Source organism: Nicotiana attenuata, chromosome 7 (assembly GCF_001879085.1).
Source record: "Nicotiana attenuata strain UT chromosome 7, NIATTr2, whole genome shotgun sequence".
Taxonomy (NCBI): Eukaryota; Viridiplantae; Streptophyta; class Magnoliopsida; order Solanales; family Solanaceae; genus Nicotiana; species Nicotiana attenuata.
The window spans coordinates 1,121,000-1,144,504 of NC_031995.1; the positions used below are offsets into that span (position 1 = coordinate 1,121,000).

A 23,505-nucleotide genomic window follows, 5' to 3' on the forward strand; every position below is an offset into this window, starting at 1 on the left:
AAACCATTCCCCCAAAGTGCGGCTCCGAAGCCCATCCTGAAGAAGTTTCAGATGCCAGACATCCCAAAATACAACGGGAACACAGATCCCAACGAGCACATCACCACGTATACTTGTGGCATCAAAGAAAATGATTTGGAAGACGATGAGATTGAGTCCGTTTTGCTAAAAAAGTTTGGGAAAACTCTATCTAAGGGTGCCATGATTTGGTACCATAACTTACCCCTAAACTCTATTGATTCGTTTGCCATGTTGGCAGACTCATTTGTAAAGGCACATGCTGGTGCCATAAAAGTCGCAACGAGAAAGTCCGATGTATTCAAAGTAAAGCAAAGGGAGAACGAAATGCTGAGGGAATTTGTTTCTCGCTTCCAGTCAGAGCAGATGGAATTACCGCCAGTCTCCGATGACTGGGCCGTACAAGCTTTCACTCAGGGACTAGATGAACGAAGTTCGATGGCTTTCGAAGCATCTAAAGCAGAACTTGATCGAGTATCCCGCCGTGACCTGGGCGGATGTGCATTACAGGTACCAATCAAAAATTAGGGTCGAGGATGACCAGTTGGGAGCCCCCTCGAGCTCAGTTTACCCAAGCAGGTTACTAGCAAAGGGGTCAGGAAACGCAGACAGGGGTTCAAGGCCGTATAAGGAAAGATATCAACCCTACGTCGAGGAAACATCTCAAGGCCTGACATACCTCGGAACGATCAAATGGAAGATCGAGGTCAGAGTTCCCGGGGACTCATGAGCAAATACGGGTTTGATAGGCACTCAGGACCGGCAGAAGTATTGGAGTACAACTTCAACGTCGATGCCTCGGGTATCGTCTCAGCCATTGGCAAAATTAGAGATACTAGATGGCCCAAGCCTATACAGACGGATCCTTCTCAGACGAACCCCAACTTGATGTGCAAGTATCATGGTACTCATGGGCATAAGACCGAGGATTGCAGGCAGCTCAGAGAAGAGGTAGCTCAGTTGTTCAATGAGGGGCATCTTCGTGAATTTCTCAGCGACCGGGCCAAGAATCATTTCTGAGAGAGAGATGCAAACAGGAGGAATGAACCTAAATAACCTCAGCATGTCATTCACATGATCATTGGTAGAGTCGACGTCCCACAGGGACCTATATTCAAACGTACCAAAGTATCCATCACAAGGGAGAAACGGACTCGGTATTACATGCCCGAAGATGCCCTCACATTCAGCGAAGAAGACATCGAGACCTTATCTTAGCCTCACAACAATGCTCTGGTAATTTCTATCCTTTTAAATAAATTTCAAGTTAAATGTGTTCTCGTGGATCCAGGTAGTTCGACAAATATAATCAGGTCAAAGGTCGTGGAGCAGCTCAGGTTTCTCGATCAAATCATACCAGCATCTCGAGTCTTGAATGACTTCAACATGGCAAGTGAAACGACGAAGGGGGAAATCATTCTCCCAGTCAACGTGGCCAGAACCATAATGTGAGGTATAATGCTCTGCTTGGAAGGCCGTGGATCCTTAGCATGAGGGCGGTGCCATCAACCCTTCATCAAATGATGAAAGTTCCCAACAAAGGATGGCGTGAAAACAGTATATGGAGAGCAGCATGCAGCTAAGGAGATGTTTGCAGTACACGACATGGCACCAATATCGATACCATCCACCTCAGAAAAGTTAAAGGACAAATAGGTGGCCAAATAGAAATCACAGCACATGCCCTCGGTTGAGCCCGAGGGACAGATGATCGACGAACAGGTGGTCGAGGACGAAGAAGAAGATTTTCTCAACCCTTGAGCCTTCGCTGCCCCCGAGGAATCGGATGCAACGAATTCCACAGTCAAAGAACTCGAGGAGGCCGTATTGATCGAGCATCTTCCAGAACAAAAGGTATACCTGGGGACGGGGTTAACCCCCAAACTCAAGAAAAAACTTATTCAATTTCTTATCAATAACATTGATTGCTTCGCCTGGTCCCACTTAGATATGACAGGGATCACACCGGAGATAACTACCCATCGACTAAGTGTCGACCCCAGGTTCAAATCGGTGAAGCAAAAGAGGAGACCATAGTCCGAGGTAAAGCATGCATTCATCAAAGAAGAGGTAACCAAACTTCTAAAGATAGGATCCATTAGGGAAGTACAATATCCTGAATGGCTAGCTAACGTAGTGGTACTCCCTAAAAAGGGAAATAAACTTAGAATGTGTGTAGACTACAAAGATTTGAACAAATCATGCCCTAAAGATTCTTTCCCATTGCCCAACATCGATCGTTTGATCGATGCTACGACCGGCCATAAGATCCTTACTTTTTTCGATACCTACTCCGGGTACAATCAAATTCAAATGAACCCGGAGGACCAGAAAAAAACTTTGTTCATCACGAAGTATGGTACATATTGTTATAATGTAATGCCCTTCGGGCTGAAAAATGCAGAAGCCACGTATCAACGCCTAGTTAATAAGATGTTCGAACATCAAATAGGCAAATCCATGGAAGTTTATATTGATGACATGCTAGTTAAGTCCCTGCGCGCAGAGGACCATTTAACCCATTTGCAGGTGACGTTCGATATCCTAAGAAAGTACAACATGAAGCTTAACCCCGAGAAATGCGCTTTTGGAGTTGGCTCGGGCAAGTTCTTAGGATTCGTGGTGTCGAACAGGGGTATCAATATCATCCCCGATAAAATAAAAGCCATCGAGGAAATCACCATAGTGAACAATGTGAAAGTCGTACAACGGCTGACCAGACGGATAGCTGCCCTAGGCCGATTTATCTCAAGGTCATCGGATCAGAGCCATCATTTCTTTTCCCTACTCAAGAAGAAGAACAATTTTTCATGGACTCCGGAGTGCCAACAAGCCTTGGAAGAATTAAAATAGTATCTCTCGAGCCCACCCCTGCTCCATACTCCGAAGGAGGATGAAACACTCTACTTGTATTTAGCCGTGTCCGAGGTGGCGGTAAGTGGCGTGTTGGTTCGAAAAGAACAAGGTATGCAATTTCTTGTCTATTATGTGAGTCGGACCCTAGGCGATGCTGAAACCTGGTACCCACATTTGGAAAAGTTAGCTCTTGCATAAATAAGTGCATCTAGGAAATTAAAACCATATTTTCAATGCCATACTATATATGTATTGACTACGTAGCCACTTCGAAGTGTCTTGCTTAAGCCCGAATTATCGGGAAGATTGGGCAAATGGGCCATCGAACTTAGAGGGTATGATATCGAATACCAGCCTCGAACGGATATCAAGTCTCAAATTTTGGCAGACTTCGTGGCCGATTTTGCACCTACCCTCGTACCTGAAGTAGAAAAAGAACTCTTGCTAAAAACGGGTACGTCTCGGTATGGAACCTTTTCACAGACGGTGCCTCGAATGTGAAAGGGTCCGGACTTGGTATCATTTTAGAACCGCCTACGGGCAGTGTCATTAGGAAATCTATCAAAACTTATAAATTGACTAACAATGAGGCCGAATATGAGGCCATGATTGCAGGGCTCGAACTAGCCAAGGGACTTGGAGCAGAAGTCATCGAGGCAAAGTGTGACTCCCTTTTGGTGGTAAATCAAGTAAACGAGAGCTTCGAGGTTCGAGACGATCGAATGCAGAGGTACTTAGACAAACTTCAAGTGACACTGGACCGCATCAAGAAATGGACATTGGACCATGTACCTCGAGAACAGAATTGCGAGGCCGATGCACTAGCAAACTTGGGGTCATCAGTTGAAGAGGATGATATCGTCCCGGGGATTGCGTCCAACTATCAAGGTCAGTGGTCGAAGAAGGCCATGCAAAAATTAATTCAAAAAGTTTAACGTGGGATTGAAGGAATAAGTACATCGACTATCTGAAGCATGGGAAGCTCCCCACGGACTCAAAAGAGTCAAGGGCACTTCGAGCCAAAGCAGCTCGATTCTCACTCGATGAAAATGGAACGTTGTATAGAAGAACCTTCGATGGACCACTGGCGGAGTGTTTGGGACCCGGGGACACCGATTATGTATTACAAGAAATCCATGAGGGCATTTGTGGGAACCATTCTGGTGCCGACTCTTTGGTTCGGAAGGTGATCAGAGTGGGGTATTATTGGGATAGCATGGAAAAGGACACCATAGAGTTTGTTCGAAGATGTGATAAATGCCAGAGATTTGCACCGATGATCCATCAACCCGGTGAACAACTCCACTTGGTCCTACCCTCGTGGCCATTCATGAAATGGGGGATGGATATCGTCGGCCCCCTACCAATGGCTCCAGGTAAAGCTAAATTTATTTCGTTTATGACTGACTACTTCTCAAAATGGGTAGAAGCGCAGGACTTCGAGATAATAAGAGAAAAGGAAGTCATCGACTTCATATGGGACCACATCATATGTCGGTTCGGGATTCCTGTCGAGATAGCATGTGACAATGGGAAACAATTCATCGGCAGCAAAGTAACAAAATTCCTCGAGGATCATAAAATCAAAAGGATCCTATCATCGCCTTACCACCCAAGTGCAAATGGTCAGGCCGAGTCCACGAACAAAACCACCATTCGAAACTTAAAGAAAAGGTTAGATGATGCAAAAGGGAAATGGAGAGAAGTATTTCCCAAGGTGCTATGGGCATATCAAACGATGTCAAAGTCGAGCACGGGGGAGACACCATTTTCTTTGGCGTACGAGTCCGAAGCATTGATCCAGTCGAAGTCGGGGAACCTAGTGTCAGGTTTCAGCATGACACCGAAGACTCAAATCACGAAGCTATGAACACTTTTCTTGAATTACTAGATGAAAAACGTGAAGCTGCATTAATTTGAATAGCCGCACAAAAACAAAGGATCGAAAGGTATTACAACAGAAGGACAAACCTTTGACATTTCGGAGTCGGGGACTTAGTCTTGAGAAAAGTCACTCTCAACACTCGAGATCCAAACAAAGGGAAACTAGGCCCCAATTAGGAAGGACCGTACCGTCTCCTCGGAGCCGTAGGGAAAGGATCCTACAAACTTAGCACAATGGAAGGCGAGCAACTACCAAACAATTGGAATGTATCGTCGCTCAAACGCTATTACTGCTGAGGCATTCAGTTGGAAACATCGAGGCACCTTTCAGCTCGAAGACCTTGGGTTTTAAAGCATGCGTTGCACTATTTTCCCTTAGATCGGGTTTTATCCCAAATGGGTTTTACCGGCAAGATTTTTAACGAGGCAACACCTATATGCTACCTAATGAATATTAAACAAGTATTCAAGGTTTCTTTTCAATCAACCTCGAACACTAGGGGAATCACCCTCGTAGGACGCATTCTCGAAGAAAGCAATTCAAATCACCCTCGGAGGACACATTTTCGAAGAAAGCAATTCATGCAAAGGGATGCCTCGATAGGGGAATGTTGTAATGGGCCAAACAATCAAATGAACCGTGTCCATATAGAATAGTCGAGACCCCAGTGGCAAAACATGTACGCATGTATCAAGTATTTAAAAATATATCAAAACACTATGTGCCTCAAAGAATTCTACTGTTTTCACATTTAACGGCTCAAGGGCCATAACCCCGAATGCACCCGAATACTCGGAGACTGTTATCGATAATAGACACATCGAGTCATCAAACACTCGAACATATAAGACCTCAAAGAGGCACACTCGAACTTATAAGACCTCAAAGAGTCACATTCGAGCTCACAAGAGCTCAAAGAGGCATCTCCTCGATATTAAGGCTAAGGCCATCACACTCGCGGACTCAAAGCTACGGCCACATAAAAGACTACGGTCATATAAAAGGCTACGGCCGAAATAATGCGGCCTCGGAGACGTTCGACTTCCGCCATAAAAAAGGCCTTCATATACTTCGAAAAAAATGGTTAAATCAGGCTACCCTCGGCAAAAGCAAATCATAAGGGGCTTCGATATATTCAGCCCTCGAATAACACGAAGGATTCGATAACATCAGCCTTTGAAAAAACCTCAAGAGGTATTCGATTAATGTTGCATATAAACATACAAACAAGGTTCCAATCAAATCAAACCTTCGAAAAATCCAAACGGGTACAAAAAACACATGCTAAGGCATACAAAATTTTCACTAAGTCTTTTAGCCGAAAAGAGGGAAAAATTTATAGCCATTTTAGAGGCCGAGTTGGACCCACCTAAATAGCCTAAGGGCCAACCTAAAAGAGCCTAAGGTTCAATATTTAAAGAGCCTAAGGGCCAACCTAAGGGAGCCTAAGGGCCAATATTTAAAGAGCTTTAAGGCCGAAGCACACCATGCTCAAAGACCTTACCCAGTTCGGACTCAAAAGTCCCAAGCTAAAACTTAACTCGGAGATCGAACTTTAAGTGGTAACTTATTATTGATTGTTGATAAAAATACAAAATTTGAGGGTCTACTCTACCCCGAATTTGATTCAATGCTTAGAGGATAGAACATCAAAAATTAAACAAACGCTGAAGAAAAATTGAAGGCAAACGATCAAAGAAACTCCTTTTTATATATGCAAAAATATATTATATGGGAGTCCTACAGAATAAAAAATTACAAAAAGATAGAAAAAATTCTACCTAGTCCAGAAGGGGCATTCCCCCTGGACCTGTCGCTTCCTGGGACTAGCCTCTTCTCCGGGGGTAACTTCTTCAGCATCCCCCTCCTCTTCATCATCTTCGACGTCATCATCATTATCGGAGGAAAGGACAAATTTGGCATCGACCTCATCTGACTTAGCTTGCTTTATCTCCTCGGAAAGATCAAAGCCCTTAGAGTGAAACTCTTCGAGGGTCTCCCTTCGGGATCGGTGCCATACATAGTCATTGCTTCTTCTCTCTCGATCAGAAGCCTCCCTCAACTCCATCTGAGCATCGGTAGCATCCTTCAAATAGATGGCCACCGTCCTATCGGCCTTGGCTTGTATTATGCTCGCCTCGTCCCTGACTTCCACGACTTCGGCCTTGGCCTTCGCAAAACCAGCCTCGAGCTCGGCTATTTTGCTAGCTTGAACCAAGTTTCTCCCTTGAGCATTTCGAAGTTGAACCGCGAGGGTTGATACATTCACCAGTGCATCATTTTTTGCCGCAACGAGGGCGTCCATCTTCGCCTTCCATTCATTGCACTCGGCTCGGACTTGATCGACCTCACCCCGGAGCTGCCCAATCATGTCTAGCTTTTGTTGCAACTGAGACATTGAAGTATTAGCCTCTGAAGACGGGAGAGGTAGCCCGTATTTTTTCAGAACAGAGGTTACCTGCTTTTCTAACTCGCTCTCATATTAGCGAGCTTTGGCCAACTCCGATCAAAGATGCTTCAGTTCTTCCTCCTTTTTGTCAAGGAGAAGCTTAAGGGTTTTCTCCTCATTTGAAGCCCTACGTAATTCAACTTCACAGTGATGCAATTCGGTCTTCAATTTGTCGAAGGCCTACACAAAGGAAAAGAATGATCAATTAGACAAAGTAAGAAAAGTATGGCATTGGAGAAATATCAATGCCACTAAAAACTTACAATTAAGCAAAGACGCTGAGTTTCCTCGAAGATTGAGCTCGCATCCACAGAGTCGGCCTCATCAACCTCGGCAAAGTAAGCTTGGAAGGGGTCGTTTTCACTCGGGACTCCGTCGAGCTCGGACGCCTTCACATTCTGAGCATCCCTGATGGTACCCTCGAAAAAGACCAGAAACGACAAAGGCAGACCTGCTGTCATGGCCTCGGGGAGATCACCCGAGGCGCTCTGTTCAGGCAGAGGAGCTTCGAAGCTCGCTCCCTTTGGAGCATTTCCAGAAGTTTGAGAAGCAGTTGCCACGTCAGATGATGCGGGGCCTTCATCCCCTTTTCTTTTAAAGTTCCTTCTTCGAGGCTAGGGGCCCCGATCTCAGCAGGCTTGACAGCCTCGGAAGATTTCCCGGTTCGAGTCACCAGTGTCGAGCCCTCCATCTCGTCACCGTCATCGTTCGTGAATTGGTAGGCCGAGTCAACATCCACATTGATAACAACGCTTTTCTTACGCCTCTGAGCGGGCTCTACTTGGATTTTAGTGTCCTCTCTCTTCGAGGACCTTTTTCTCTTGTTATCCTCCCGAAGGCCCTACTTCCTCCCCGAAAGGGGGCGGCCTCATTTGGAAGAACTCACAAATACCTGCGATAAAGGAATCAGGTCACATGAAGAAAGACATTCTTAATAAAGAAAGAAACATTATGACACGTACCGTGGTGTTTCGCTTCCCACTTGCCCTTCGACAAGTCCCGTTATTTGTGTTTGTTGTATGGCAGTAGCAACTGGTTTGCGAACCCAGTCCTCAAGGTCGAGGATCGCATTAGGCATCCACGGAACCGCTGCAAAGGAGGGAAAGGAGTAAGTACGCAAAGTTTAGCAAAAATATATGAAAAAGAACTAAAAAAATTCCACTCACATTCGAAATTCTATTCCTCGGGGAACGGCAGGAACTCCTCGGGAATACTATCGACGGTCCTCACCCAGATGAACCGGCTCATCCAACCTCGATCCTTGCCTTCGTCGTTACTGGTGAAGAAGGACTTGGTCTATCGGCGTTGAAGTTTGATTAAACCTTGGAAATGTTGAGGCCGATATAATCGAATGAGGTGGCTGATGGTGAACTCGAGCCCGACTTTTTCGGCGAAGAAACTCATCATTATTACGATGCGCCAAAAGGACGGATGAATCTGGCCCAGGGTCACTTGATATCTTTGCCAAAATTCAAGCACGAGCGGGTCGAGGGGACCCAACGTAAAGGGGTATGTATACACACTCAGGAACCCCTCTACGTAAGTCGTGATGTCCTCCCCACGAGAAGGTATTTGCAGAACGACCTTATCTTCCCAATTACACTCTCTCCTTACGGCATTGAGGTGTCCTTCCTCAATTGACCTTATGTAACTCGATGCATGCTCTCGACGGCCGGGGACGTCAGGAGGGTTCTCGATTATAACTAGGTTGTTATACAGCTGTACCAATAGAATTCTTTGTCATATTGGAAATGTACTATATTAGGGTTTTCCCCTTCTATATAAAGGGGACCCCATTCTTTGTAAAGATCATATTATTCACTGCAATAGAATATTTCACTCTGCTTTTCTCGTTTATCGTGCTCCACGATTGTTCTTCGGCTTTATTGTCTTTACTTTATTGTTCATACTTTATTTGCTCTTAACTCACCTCGAGGCCCCCGAGACAATCGAGCTCGAGGTCCCCGTTGCTCTAACAACGCTGGTTTGGTTCATCAATTCTCTCTACTTTAACTCAATATAACTTGTATATTCACTAGTATTAGAATAAATCACATATCTTTAAAATCACAAATCATCTTTAATTGTTACTCACGTTTTTCGAGGTAAACAATCTTGCAGAAATGCAGGGTAAGACTGCGTACGATAGCCCTTATGGTCCGTCCTTCCCCGGACCCCGCGCATAGCGAGAGGTTAGTGCACCGGGCTGCCCTTTATAGTAATGGAGTTTAAAAGACAAAAAAAATTAAGAAAATTATGGTTTAAAATAAGTTTTAAACATTTGTCTGGCTATATATATATCGTCTCGTTAAGGGTAAACGAAAAATTTTAAGTTAAATTATTTCTAAATATAAGAAAATTATTTTTTTGGGTAGAGTAAAAAGAAAAGTGTGCCTCCTATAATGGGACAGAGGATGTAATTCCTATAATATTTGTATATTCTATTCTTAAGAAGAGAAAACCCTTTTTCCCCTTCAACTTAGTTTTTAACAGTCAATTTTTTTTTTTTTTTTAACTTTGAACTATGGACATTTTCACAATTTCTGCCCTAGACATTGTCTATGTTGTCCTTATATATTACCAACCCCATATAAATTTTTTGTTGTTATAAATAGAGATATTGAGTTGATTCAATGTATAAATAGAAAATTCCTATTATAATAAATTTTGGTATAAAATCTTATACTACTATACTGCATATGAATTGTTATTTTTAACATTATAAATTAAGTATTTGAGTTGCAACCTCTCTTTTAGAATTCTCATGCAAAACCTACGGATGACCATTAATTATTTACCAGTAGAAGAATCAGGATTTGCGAAATATAGTTTGTAGTTCACTTGAGAAAAATGAAATGTGTGTTAATTTAACTCTTGGTAGTCTAGGTGGGGTAATTCGCAACAACTCGGGAGATTGGGTTGTTGTTTTCTATAATTACACACATGCAGCAACACCTTTCCGGGCAGAATTAATGGCTCTGAAACATGGCTTCCAACTCGCATGGAATCTCTAATTGAAACCCTTGGAAATCGAAACAGACTCAACTAATGTGCTACATTGCCTTGATCATGGTTATCCAACGTATAATACTATTGTTTGTGATTGCAGGTGGTTGATGCTCCAACTGAAGAAGGTAACAGTCAGGCATAATTTCAAGGAAGCAAACCAAGTGTCGCACCTTTTAGCAAAGGAAGCTTCCAAGCAGTCTCACCTAAACCAAGTCAAGAATTTTGCTCTTCTTCCTCCCTTTGTTGAAACTCAGTTTTTGGCGGATAGAGGTGGAACTTCCTTTGCCAGACTACTTTCGCATAATATATGTACTAAGTTGGCTGAACTTGACAATCATAATGCCGTAAGTGGCATCTCTATAGCATGTAATGTGACTAGTTCTTAGTATTAATAATAAGTATCCTAATTTCTCAAAAAAAAAAAAAAAAAAAGCTCTCTATTCTTTTTGGGGTGAATGACACAGTTACCCACAAAAATAAAACTATTTACCCTTACCTACCCATTTGTTTTTCTACCCATCAAGCTAATTACATTTCCTACCCATAGTAGTGTTTATGGGGAATTTTCTCTTTTTTCTCAAATTCTTTTTTATTTCTATGCTTCTTTTCTTTTTTCCTTTTTTTCTCCTTTCTTTTTCTCATTTTCTTCTTCTTTTTTTCGTTTTTCTCTTTTCCGATTCATTTATTTTTGCCCAAATTGTATTATTGTTATTTTTACCATAACTTATTTCACACTCAATTTTGACTCCTTTATTTTTTATTTTCTTTATTTCTTGTTCCTTTTCTAATTCCATTTAACTCCTTTTTTCTTTTATTTTCTTTATTTCTTGTTTCTTTTCTAATTTCATTTAACTTCTTTCTTTAATATTCTTTTTTTCTCTTCATAATCTAATTTCATTTTCTGTTTTCACTATTTTTTATTATTCTTTTTTTTTATACAATAAGAAAAAATAACTGATATAGTAAATATTTGTTCACCTTTTTTAATATAACTAGTATAATATACCTTCTTTTTTTTCCTCATATTTTAAATTCAATTATNCAATTATTAAACTCAAATAATATCAGTTGTCACTTGATCTAATTCACTGAATATCACACTGACTACTGCTAAGCACCATAAATTACATAATTAGATTCTAAGAATCAACATGTGATATCCATGCAAACCTTATCTCCTTCCCAAAAATATGAGTACACACTCTACCATTAGCAGTAATACAACTAGTTATGGAACAAGAAAACACAATCTACAACCACCAAATCTCCATATATACTAGTTAGAATAGAAATGATAATAAAATACAAAAAATGCAATTAAAGTATAAGTAACAAAAAAGACTTCTAGTACCATATGATACCAATATGGTATACATGTATACCAACAGAGTATATGATTGCTCTAGAATATTGTTACAACAATATGCGACTATATTAATGTACCAAAACATTAAAGGATGCAATAAAAGTATGAGAAAATTACATGCTCGCATTGCAAGCTAAAATTCGCAAAGCAACTTACTCTATATTAACAGGGTATGTAGTTGTATCGGGTCGCTCCATCGGTACAAAAAAATTCCAACACTGCAAATCATATTCATATAAATAACTCCAGAACAGAATTCACTTAAAAATACAGCTAAAACAACCAAAAAAATGTTTAAACTGTCATATGATACCAATATGGCATATTACTATACCAACATGGTATACAGTTTTACTGGTTAATTTTCGGCAACTATATGACTATACTTCTATTACATAACACACATGCATAAAGAGAAAAATAACAAAATAGTGTACCACATATCAATATAATAAAGTATTTCAAGATATTGTACTATATTACCATTATTAAAAGAAAATCAAATAGTGTACCAATTAAATGCAGCTAATAAAATCAAAAAAGGATTCAACTAACATATGATACCAATATAGTATATAGCTATACTAATAGGGTATATAGTTGTACGGGATCATTTCAACAACTGCATATAACTATAAAAATCATTACATAATACACAAAATCTATGTCCATAGGTGCAAGAAAATTCAACACAACAAAATATGATCATATAAATCATTTCAAAATAGTATTCACTTGAAAATGTAGCTAAACAACCAAAAAATATTCCAACTACTATATGATACCAATATGACATATAATTATACCAATAGGGTATACAGTTCTACTAATTAATTCCACACAACTATATATGACTATACTACTATTACATAATACACATGCATAAAGAGAAAAATAAAAAAATAGCGTACCACATATTAATATTAATATATTTCAAGATATTGTACTATAATACTATTATATAAAACAAACGCATAAAGAAAAAATCAAAATGACTACATAATACATATGCATAAATTAAAATTAGAAAAATCCAAAATATTGTACTATGCTACTATTACTAAAGAAAAATCAAACAGTGTACCAATTAAACGTAGCTAATACAATCAAAAAAGGTTCCAACTAACATATGATACTAGTATAATATATAAATATACCAACAGGGTATACAATTGTATGCAAAGAGTTTAATTTTTTTTAATTCAATTATTAAACTGAAATAATATCAGTTGTCACATAATCTAATTAACTCAATTTTGTACGTCATCGATTATACTAAATTTTAGACATGTTATAATAATATACTATATACCGATATTGAAATGGAGAATAAATTAATAAAAAATATTCAATGGACAAGTACATCCTATTATGAAATGAGAAAGATAGAAGAAAAATGTTTATTTATATTTGAGAAGACAATAAAAGAGAAAATAAGTTGGGGCAACTAATGGGATTTCACGTCATCCGGGATAAAAAAGGAAAGGATTTTGAAAAGAGATAGTTGGGTAAATACTTTAGATTGCATAGGTACACATTGTAAGAGAAATTAGAATGGATAGTAACGGATAATTAAAATTGCCTGAATAGGCATTTAGAGTAGATTTCCCTTCTTTTTGCGGCTGGCCCTCAACAGTTTGACGGTTCGGATAGGCAGATGGATATATGTCCATCCTCAAATCATATGGATTACTACGTTAATTAATTAATGAAAGCAATTTTTAATGGAATTTTTATTTGTTTATGCTATTTTTGAAACTTATTTATCTTCGATATTAAAATTTTAACTTAATTACAAATTGATATAAGCTTTATCAATTATATAAAAAAAAATAATGAATTTGAATCTAATTTTCTCAATTTTTCTCCCTCCTCTTCCTCCCTCATTCCACCCAACTCATTTCCACATACGTAGAGATATGCGAGAGTAAAAAATATTGTATTGAAAAGAAAAGAACACTTGAAAATTATACTACGTCGGTCCAGTGCACAGAACTACAAGTCCATTAGTCTGCGAAAATAGAAATCATAAATCCATACATGATTTTCACTGACTAATCAAGTTCATTTTAATATTTTGCAAATTAAGATTTTCTGATTTTCTTTAAATAGTCACTTTATTTTAAAAATGAAGAACATTGTTGAAGGTGAGAGTGAAAGCTTTGAATTCGAAAATCAAATTTTGCGAAATTATTATTTGTTTGGATTGGGTGTTATTGAAATGATTGGGAACATTGTTTTGAGAGGCGGGGATGTAAGGCGGGGCATTTACTTGATATAGGGCGAGATGTAAGCCTCAAGACGTGGGACGTAAGCCCAACGGATCTTTAAAAATTTAATTTATAAACTACTAATAATATAGCATAATAACAAAACAAAAAAAATATAAAACACATTAAAGTTCAAGAAAATTATTTTTTTTAAAGAAAATCATACAAAATAAAATATCGAGCATGTTTTTACAAGTATAAACAATGAAATTGTGTTAAAGTTACTATGAAATATAAATTAACTATAACGCCTAAATTTTCAAACAATTACAAATTATAATTTCTTAAAAAGTATTATCAAACAGAACTACACATTTTACCTTCCTAAAACTAGTTTCTTAATAAATTTTATTAATATTGTATTTAAAATATTACTCCCTAATGAGTAAATATAAAATTGCTTTTAAATAGCAGCATAATAAAAGTCTATTAATCTTGAGAGAATAGAACTAAGCAATGAAGATCTAGCAAGTAAAGATATAAATTTGACTATCTATTTTCAAAATAAATGTTCAAATGATATTCACCTACACGATGTTCTCTATTTAAATATGCAATATCATGGTTTTATTAGAGTTATTCACCATCTTCATATTCCTATAGATGAATAAAATTTTAATCGCTCATTCGTCAAAGAATTTTGAGAGTCAACAATACTAATTAGTGAATTCAACATATGATTTACATAGGAACTGTTGGGCGAGCCCCAAACATAGAGTGTTAGGCGTGTTTAGGGCTAACAGTCGGGCGCTTGGGGGCGTAAGCTTCACAAAACTAAGCCCCACACGTGAGCCTCAGGCATTTTGGTAGTGTCCCACCCTGGGGCGAGCCCCGAAGCGAGTCCTAGAGAAGCCTTTTAAAACACTGATTGGGAATATCCTTTAGAATTTATATCTCAATGTTGAGAGAATTTGGTGAAGATTCGAGGTGGTTTTGGTTAGAATTTCAGATTGAAACTCCAAAAAGAAGATCTAAACAAATTGTATAAATTTTGTATGTCAGGTGTAGAAGCGACCCCACATACAAAAATATATATAACTAACATAATTGTATACAATATAAATTGTACTCCATGTGAATTGAAGTTTTTGACCGGATTCTGTATACAAAATTTATATTTAAGTTATAGATAAATTGTAATTTTTACCGAATTTTGTATGTAGTTTGTAAAAAAAATTTAGTTACTTTCTATAAATAGAAAAGCTTAAATAAATCGGATAAACAAGTTTAAAATTTTGTATACACACAAAAAAATCCCATTTTCAATTATATACTTTTAATTTGCAGGGGTCCTGTTACCTCCCTAGACTATTTTAAAATAGAGAGAATATACCCATGGATGATGAGATGACACCGAGAGTTCAAATTTTGCAAAGTAAGACTTTGAAAACTAGCGAGGTTAGACATATCATAATATTTGTGAGTATAAAAACTTGTCATTAATAGCAAAATAAAATATTTTTAAATTTAGAAAGTTTGTCATTCTTTTAAAACAATACAACAATAACTAAACAATAACTATGCATGTCTTAGTCCCAACAATGTCGGGTTAGTGATATGAAAGTGTTAGGAGTCTTGAAAGATTACTCTGGCAGGCAAAAGGCTACTGGTGGTGGCATAAAGTAGTCCAAGGTAAAGTAGAAGCGAAGATGGCGGCGTACATGAAGTTAGTAGGGAGCACATGGGAGGAAAAGAGGAGAGCGAATAGAGAGAGATATAAGGCAACTAGGAAGGAAGCGAAGCTGGTGGTCACGGAGGCTAAGACTGACTTTTGGTCGTCTGTACAAGGAGCTAGGGGACAAAGGCGAAGAAAAGAAATTGTTTCGGCTGTCCAAGGCGAGTGAGAGAAAGGCCCAGGATCTGGACCAAATGAGGTGCATCAAAGATGAGGACCGTAGATTATTGATAGGAGAGGCCCAGATTAAGCGGAGATGTCAGACTTACTTTCATAAACTTTTGAATGAAGAAGGGGATCGGGATATTATGTTAGGCGAGTTGGGGTATTTCGAGAATCACCGTGACTTTGGGTACTATAGGTGTATGAAGGTTGAGGAGGTCGTGGGGGTTATGCGTAAGATGAGCAGGGGCAGAGCTACCAGGCCTCACGAGATTCCGGTGGAATTTTGGAGGCGTGTGTGTAGAGCAGATTTGGAGTGGATGATTGGGCTGTTTAATGTTATTTTTAGGACGAAGAGGATGACGGATGAATGGAGGTGGAGTACGGTGATTTCGTTGTACAAGAACAAAGGGGATATTCAGAGTTGTAACAGTTATAGGGGTACTATATTATTGAGTTATACCATGAAAGTTTGGGAGATGGTGGTAGAAGCAAGGGTGCGGAGGACGGTGTCTATATCTGACAACCAGTTCGGGTTCATGTCGGGTCGTTCTACAATAGAAGCTATCCAGCTTATTAGGAGGTTGATGGAACAATATAGGGATAGGAAGAAGGATCTGCACATGGTGTTTATTGATCTGGAGAAAGCATATGATAAGGTTCCTAGAGAGGTTCTTTGGAGATGACTAGTGGCTAAAGGTGTGCGGGTTGCTTACATTAGGCGATTAAGGACAAGTATGATGGAGTTAAGACTCGGGTTATGACAATGGGAGGCGACCCTGAGCATCGGTTGTTATGGGGTTACACCAAGGATATGCGCTCAGCCTATTCTTATTTGCCTTGGTGATGGACGCACTAACATAACATATTCAAGGGGGGGTGCCATGGTATATGTTATTCGCTGACAACATAGTTCTGATAGACGATACGCAAAGCGGCGTTAATGAGAGGCTGTATATTTGCAGACAGGTCCTTGAGTCTAAGGGTTTCAAGTTGAGCAGGACTTAAATGGAATATCTTGAGTGTAAGTTCAGTGCCGAGCCGAGGGAAGCAGGCATGGATGTGCATCTTGGATCGCAGGTCATTCCCAAGAAAGGTCGCTTCAAGTACCTTGGGTTGGTTATCCAGGGGGACGGGAAGATTGACGAGGATGTCACACACCGTATAGGGGTAGGGTGGATGAAATGGAGGTTAGCATCTGGAGTCCTGTGTGACAAGAAAGTGCCACCACTACTCAAAGGTAAGTTTTATAGAGCGGTGGTTAGACCGAATATGTTGTATGGGGCTGAGTGTTGACCAGTTAACAACTCACGTATCCAGAAAATGAAAGTAGCAGAAATGAGAATGTTGAGGTGATGTGCAGGCATACTAGGATGGATAAGATTAGAAATGGAGATATTCGAGAGAAGGTGGGCGTGGCTCCCATGGATGACAAGATGCGGGAAACGAGGCATGTACAGAGGAGAAGCCTAGATGCCCCGTTAAGGAAGTGCGAGCGGTTTGCGTTGGTGCGTACGGGGAGAGATAGATGGCGGCCTAAAAAGTATTGGGGAGAGGTGATCAGCCGCGATATGGTGAGGCTTCAGATCTCCGAGGACATGACCCTCGATAGGAAGCGGCCCTCGATAGGAAGCTGTGGAGGTCGAGCATTAAGGTTGTAGGTTAGGAGGTAGTTGAGCATATTTCTTACTCGTACCAGTATGAGGCTAGTCTGATAGGATTTTGTCTTTAACTACTAGTGATCAATGTTATGTTCACACTACTCTTCTGTTTGCATAGTGTCGGGCCTTATTTACTGGTTATTGTTTTCTTTCCATCTATTTACTAGTTTTTGTGTTGTTAGTATATCTATGGTTTTTGTTGATGGTCCTGATTTATTGTCTCTTTTCGTCTTCTTGAGCCGAAGGTCTATCGGAAACAACCTCGGGGTAGAGATAAGGTATGCGTACACACTACCTTCCCCACACTCCACCTGTGGAACTTTACTGGATCGTCATCATCGTTGTTGTTGTTGTATTTTTTCAAAAATGGACTAAAAATAAATATTGCCGTATTACTCTCAGTTAAGTAGCCAAATACAGATTCTTCTACTGTTCATCATCCAAAGATATTTACAGGGCAGTTAAGATTGTACCAAACAGAACAGTTATTTCCATATATGGTGTGTTATGTACTTAATTGTGATTGTGATATTATTCATTCCTTAAGTAGTATAACATACAAAAGTTTAACTTCAGACCAGTGGCGGAGCCATCTTATAGGAAGGGGTGTCAAATGACACCCCTTTACAGGAAAAAAAACACTGTCTAGGTAGGTAATAAAAATAAATTATATGTATATATGTTATGTATTGACTCCCCTTAATTTTGTGGTATATTTACTTTTATATATTTTGACCAGAGGCGGAGCCAGAATTTGAAGCTTGTGGGTTCGGAATTCTAGTTTGTTTATGTTACTGGGTTCTAAATTAGCAATTTATACATATTCAATGAATTTTTTAATACAAATACAGGTTTTGGACCAAAGTTACTGGGTTCGGTCGAACCCGCAAGTGATATGCTAGCTCCGCCCCTGATTTTGACACCCCTTAACGAAAATTCTGGCTCCGCCACTGCTTCAGACCTTTTCCATCTACTACTATTATGATCAAGATCCACTATTATTATAGCCGCCAAACTTCTAAAATCAGCTTACTTTGAGAATTGCTTTTTTCAAAAGTACTTTTGGTGATAAACAGTTGAATTTGACTACTTAATATGAAATACAGTTTTGAACAATAATTAGTATTTGGCCAAACTTATAAAAACTTCTTATTGGTGTATTTTTCTCAAAAATGTGCTTTTGGAGATAAGCAATTTTTTCTGCTTCTCAAAAGCTTCTAATTTTTTTTCCTTCTAAAAAACTTGGGCAAATATCTCAATCTTTCGGAAAAAATCACTTTTGCAAAACCTAACGTGCTTTTGTCTTGTCTGACTAACTATTATTACGCATACACACACACAGCCGAGAAGAAAAAATTTTTCAAAGAAAAAAGCAAACAAAAAAACTAAAACAGTGGGTGGCCTTTGAGAATAATCTTGTGGACGAGAAGGTGAAATTTTGATCTCATCTCCATCGATAGGGAAGTAATGATATTTTGTGAACATAAAGTTCAAAAATATCAGAAAATTGACGATTGAAAATTTCTCCCTCGTCAAAAATTCCCTGATTTGCCAATCGTGTACTGCTACTACATCCGTTCCAAATTAGTTGTCATGTTTCGCTTCTTAAGAGTCAATTTAATTGTTCTTCAGAGTTAAATTAGATTACATCAACTCAATTTTAAAGCTACAATTTAATATTCAAAAACTTATATAAAAAGTACTATATATGTAATTTTCCTCATATCAATTAATCAATATGATAAAAAATAGTATATTTTAAAAAGTTGATAAAATATCATAGAACTTGACTTTCAAGAAACAAAATATACTTTTTTTTTTGGTCAAAAAACAAACTATACTTAATTTGGGATGGAGGAGTACATTCCTCGTTTTCCTAAAAAATATTTCCTACTCAATCCGGTTCATAATAAGTAATTTTTTGGCTCTTTTTTGGTGGTCTAAAATATCTAATTTTTTCAAATTTTAAGATTGAATTAATTATATTTTTCTTACATTGCCTTTGGAGTAAATAGTGTTGGAGTAGTGTTATGAGTGTTTATGTGAAGAGATAGTAAAAGGTAATATGGTCAATTTAATTGCTAATTAATATTAAAAGGTAAATTTTTTAATCTGTATGAAAACAACTAAAATTAGCACACACACACACACACACACACACACACACACACACACACACATATATATATATATATATATATATATATATATCCTAGCTAGCTTCACAACCACCAACTTATTATTGTTCTCTTTCTTCCTCTTTAATTCTCCTTTTTTTTCTCCTTCTCTTATAGTCTAATCTATTTATATATAATAGGAGAGGCAAATGAAGGTTATGATGACAAGTGACATTATATTAAACTGGCACATGTAAATTTTTTGGACAATTCTCCAACTTTGTTGGAATTTGAATTTTTTTTATAAAAAAAGTTAAAACTTTTAATGATGGCAGTTATGTCGATTTTTTTTAAAAGAAGTTAAAAACTTCAAACTGGCAGTTAATATTTATGGTAAAAATCTTTAAACCACGTTTCCTTCCGCTGATTACAAAAGTTTTATTTTGAACTTTACTTATATACTTGTACTTATTTTTACACATATACATGAAAAAAAAAGAAAAGAATAATAGAACACCCCAAAATTAAACCACACGATCTCCTACACAAACGTGGCTTGAAGTTACAATCCTAATCTACCTCCACGTTCTCCATTTCTCCTCCGTTCTCCTACGCAGTTATTGTTTATGTCGATTGCTTTTCCAAGTTAGTTTTTCATTCTCTTTACTTGCTCTGAATTATCTCCTTACTATAATAACTTTTGAAGGATGTCTTTACCAGTTCATTAAATCAGAGAAATTCCAAGCAATTCGATGCAATTGAATTTGAAAATGAGAGTTGTTCGAATTTGGGAAATCGACTATTTTCCTTGGAGTTGATTTTACAATATGCAAGGGTAACATATTCAAATTTCTCAATACTTAAAACTAAATTAAAGCATAGTTTACGGTACCTGTAAAATCGTATGTCAATATTGGAATACAAAATTTCAAAACGCATAGTGTCTCACTTTCTCATTCATTAAACTTCCTCTTTTCCAATTTTTTTGATTGTTACTCATCCATTTGGTTCTACATATTGTAAATATTTGAATTTGTACTAAGCATATAAGTAAAATAAAAGTATTTGTAGCATATACATATTGTATTCAATTAATTGAATGTACAAAAACAAATATGTTGTTCTATATGCAATTGTGTCCTTTCTGGTATATTGGAAGATAACTTTCAAAAATCACACTTCCTCATATATTAAACTTCCCCTTTTCCAAGTTTGTAGATTGTTACTTGCATTTTTGGTTCTACGGATTGAAAATATTTGAATTTGTAATGAGGATATAAGTAAAAGGAAAGTATTTGTAGAATGTACATATTGTCTATTATTCTGGATTAACAGTCCTAAATGCAAGCAAAGTCAATTGTTTTGTCAGTCTTGAGCTAAAATTAGTTCATGTTGTCCTCACTCAAAGCTTTTGGTTCTCTAACATCCAGTAACTCTCTTTAAAAAATTAATGTTTCTTCGATGACACTTACTCTGATATGTAGTCTGTGATCATGGTTGGTTTGATATGGTGGTGCGTGTGTCCAATTACAATAACAAGACACTAAAGTGAGCGTGGATCTTTCATTTAAAGTATTTTTATTTAATATTTTATCAATTGTTCTCCGCAATTTTGTAATTTCTCACATCGTTTTTATATACAATTAGAGAAGTATGGAGGTTAAGTTACTTTGGCTTCTCGTGCTGCAGAAACTAATAGAGTGTTGTTTATATATTATATTCATATTATTTTCAACAGTTTAGGAATAATTGATATTTTTATATTTACTCTTACATTTCATGCACTTACATAATGTACGGGCAGACCACTAATGTATCAAGGTGCCTAAACTTAAGTTCATATAATTACCTTGGTTTTGCTGCATCAAATGAATATATTGTATACCTCGCGTCATTGAGTCTTTTATAAAGTTTTTTGCGAGCACTTACACTACCTGTGTTGATGGAGGTAAGCATGATTTTGTAAAAAAAATATTGTTGTGTCTCCTTGAGTAGTGAACTTTGGTTCTAAAATTTTATCTTCTCAGGTACTACAATTATCCATACAAAATTGGAAGAATGTGCAGCTAATTTTGTTGGCAAGCCAGCTGCATCATTACAGGCATGGTTGTGTAACAAATTCAGCCATACTTCCAATTTTAATTGGAAAGGTACAAAGAATTTCTAAAAGTTATTCTTCTATTTTATTTATGATTATATTTTTCTTTTAATTTGGTCATTTTTAAGGAGGTTCGATTATAAGTAATTCTCTCAACCAAAACTCTATTGTAAATGTAGCTCGAGGGTCTGAAGCTATTATTCGAATTTTTCAACATAATAGTATGTTTCTGCAACTTGGGCTTTGTCCTTTTAGTCATAACATGTTTATACAGCAAGTTCATCTTATTTAGTATTTATGCTTTGTTTTGCCCTTACTTCTTTATGAATTTCTCAGTTAGAGAAGGTTTTGAAAGAATATATTTCTGAGGGACAACCCAGATCACACACGCCATGAAAGAACATAATTGTTAATTTGGAGGGCATGTACAGATTGGAAGGGGAGCTATGCCAGCATCCGAAGAGTGTTTTCATGTGCAAGAAATACAAGGTACTGCACGATATTAATATGATTTTAGTCATTGATAAATGCTCTAAAAGCTAGCTTCTGCTTCTTCATTGGCATGATAATAATTGCCTCAATAATACCAATCACTCTTTTATTTGAGACACTAATTTTCTTTTCCTAGGCTTTATGAGACTCCATTTGGTTTAACTTTCTCATGTCTTTGTATCTGATATATTTTCTTATTGTAGGCTCAGGTGAGGCTCACAACATAGGAGTTATTTGGGGTGTCTCTGAAATTTGGGAATTGACACAGTTGATGTGGACATAATAATAAGAACTTTCACAAAGTCATTTGGTTCATGTGGGGTTATGTTGCTGGATCCAAAGTATGTTTCTTTAATGTCATTCTTATAAAGGTGTTTGCTGATTTGCTTTCTCATTGTCTATAGTTATATTATTTGTTTATGTAAAATTTAAGTGTGTGAAAGTATGACAAAAAAGGTGAATCATGAAACCAAAGTGATACTCATACTACTCCCTCAGTTTTAATTTGGATGATACACTTTCCTTATTAGTCTGTTCCAAAAAGAATGACATATTTCTATCTCTGCCCTTTTGGAATTCATGTTTGCCTTTTCCGACTCAATTTTATGTTAGATTTTAAAATATTATACTATCATAATAGCGTCATTGGAGACAACATTGTATATTCTTCCTTTCTTCTCTGCGCTCTATATAGGAGATCAAGTTCAACACTCAGTAAAAATAAAACAGTAGGCGATTTCATTCAATTTATTTCTTTTTTATTTTTGTGCTCCAAGTTGCCTTCAATTTCTTTCTTTCTTTCTCTTAGGTGACGCAATCCCACATGATTAAAAATATTTCAATATCGAGAACTTTGAGAGTTTGGGGTACTTATCATAGAAATTGTTGGACTTTTATCATTTATCGTGGAGGAAAAAACAATGCACTTCATGTGCTAAAAAAATTCATGGCATTTGGTAGAGCAGCATATTAAAAGGTGGACGAAGGTATTTGAAGGCAACACCCTCTACAACTTATATTATCTGTTTGTTTCTTATATTTAATTTTTTTCTTATTTCCTATATATGTTTTGACATGCAGCCTGGATATGAGCATCTCTGCTGCTTGCACTGCATATAGCCTCGGAATCACAACTTTGCAACATGTCATGTCCCCAAGAACCTCAGGGAAGTTATTGTAATAGAGTGTGTACATTGTGGATGTCAAGATTGTGCAAGTGGGGAGTAATTATTTTCCCGTAACTATATGTTATGAGGTCTGATTTTTCTATCTTGAAATACTATGGTTGTCGTATTTTTGAATTTTCAAGCCATTAGAAACCTTTTTATGTGGCACTCTAGCCGGTATACATGACTTGCTTTATTGAGGTTATAAAGAACATTATGGACTCTCCTCATTGTGTTTCTTATTACTTCATTATGCGAATATTCATTACATTTACATATTC

General features: G+C 37.5%; 1 pseudogene; it reads left to right on the forward strand.

Annotated features, from left to right (window-relative positions):
* LOC109229767 lies at positions 16,699–23,444 on the forward strand (annotated as a pseudogene).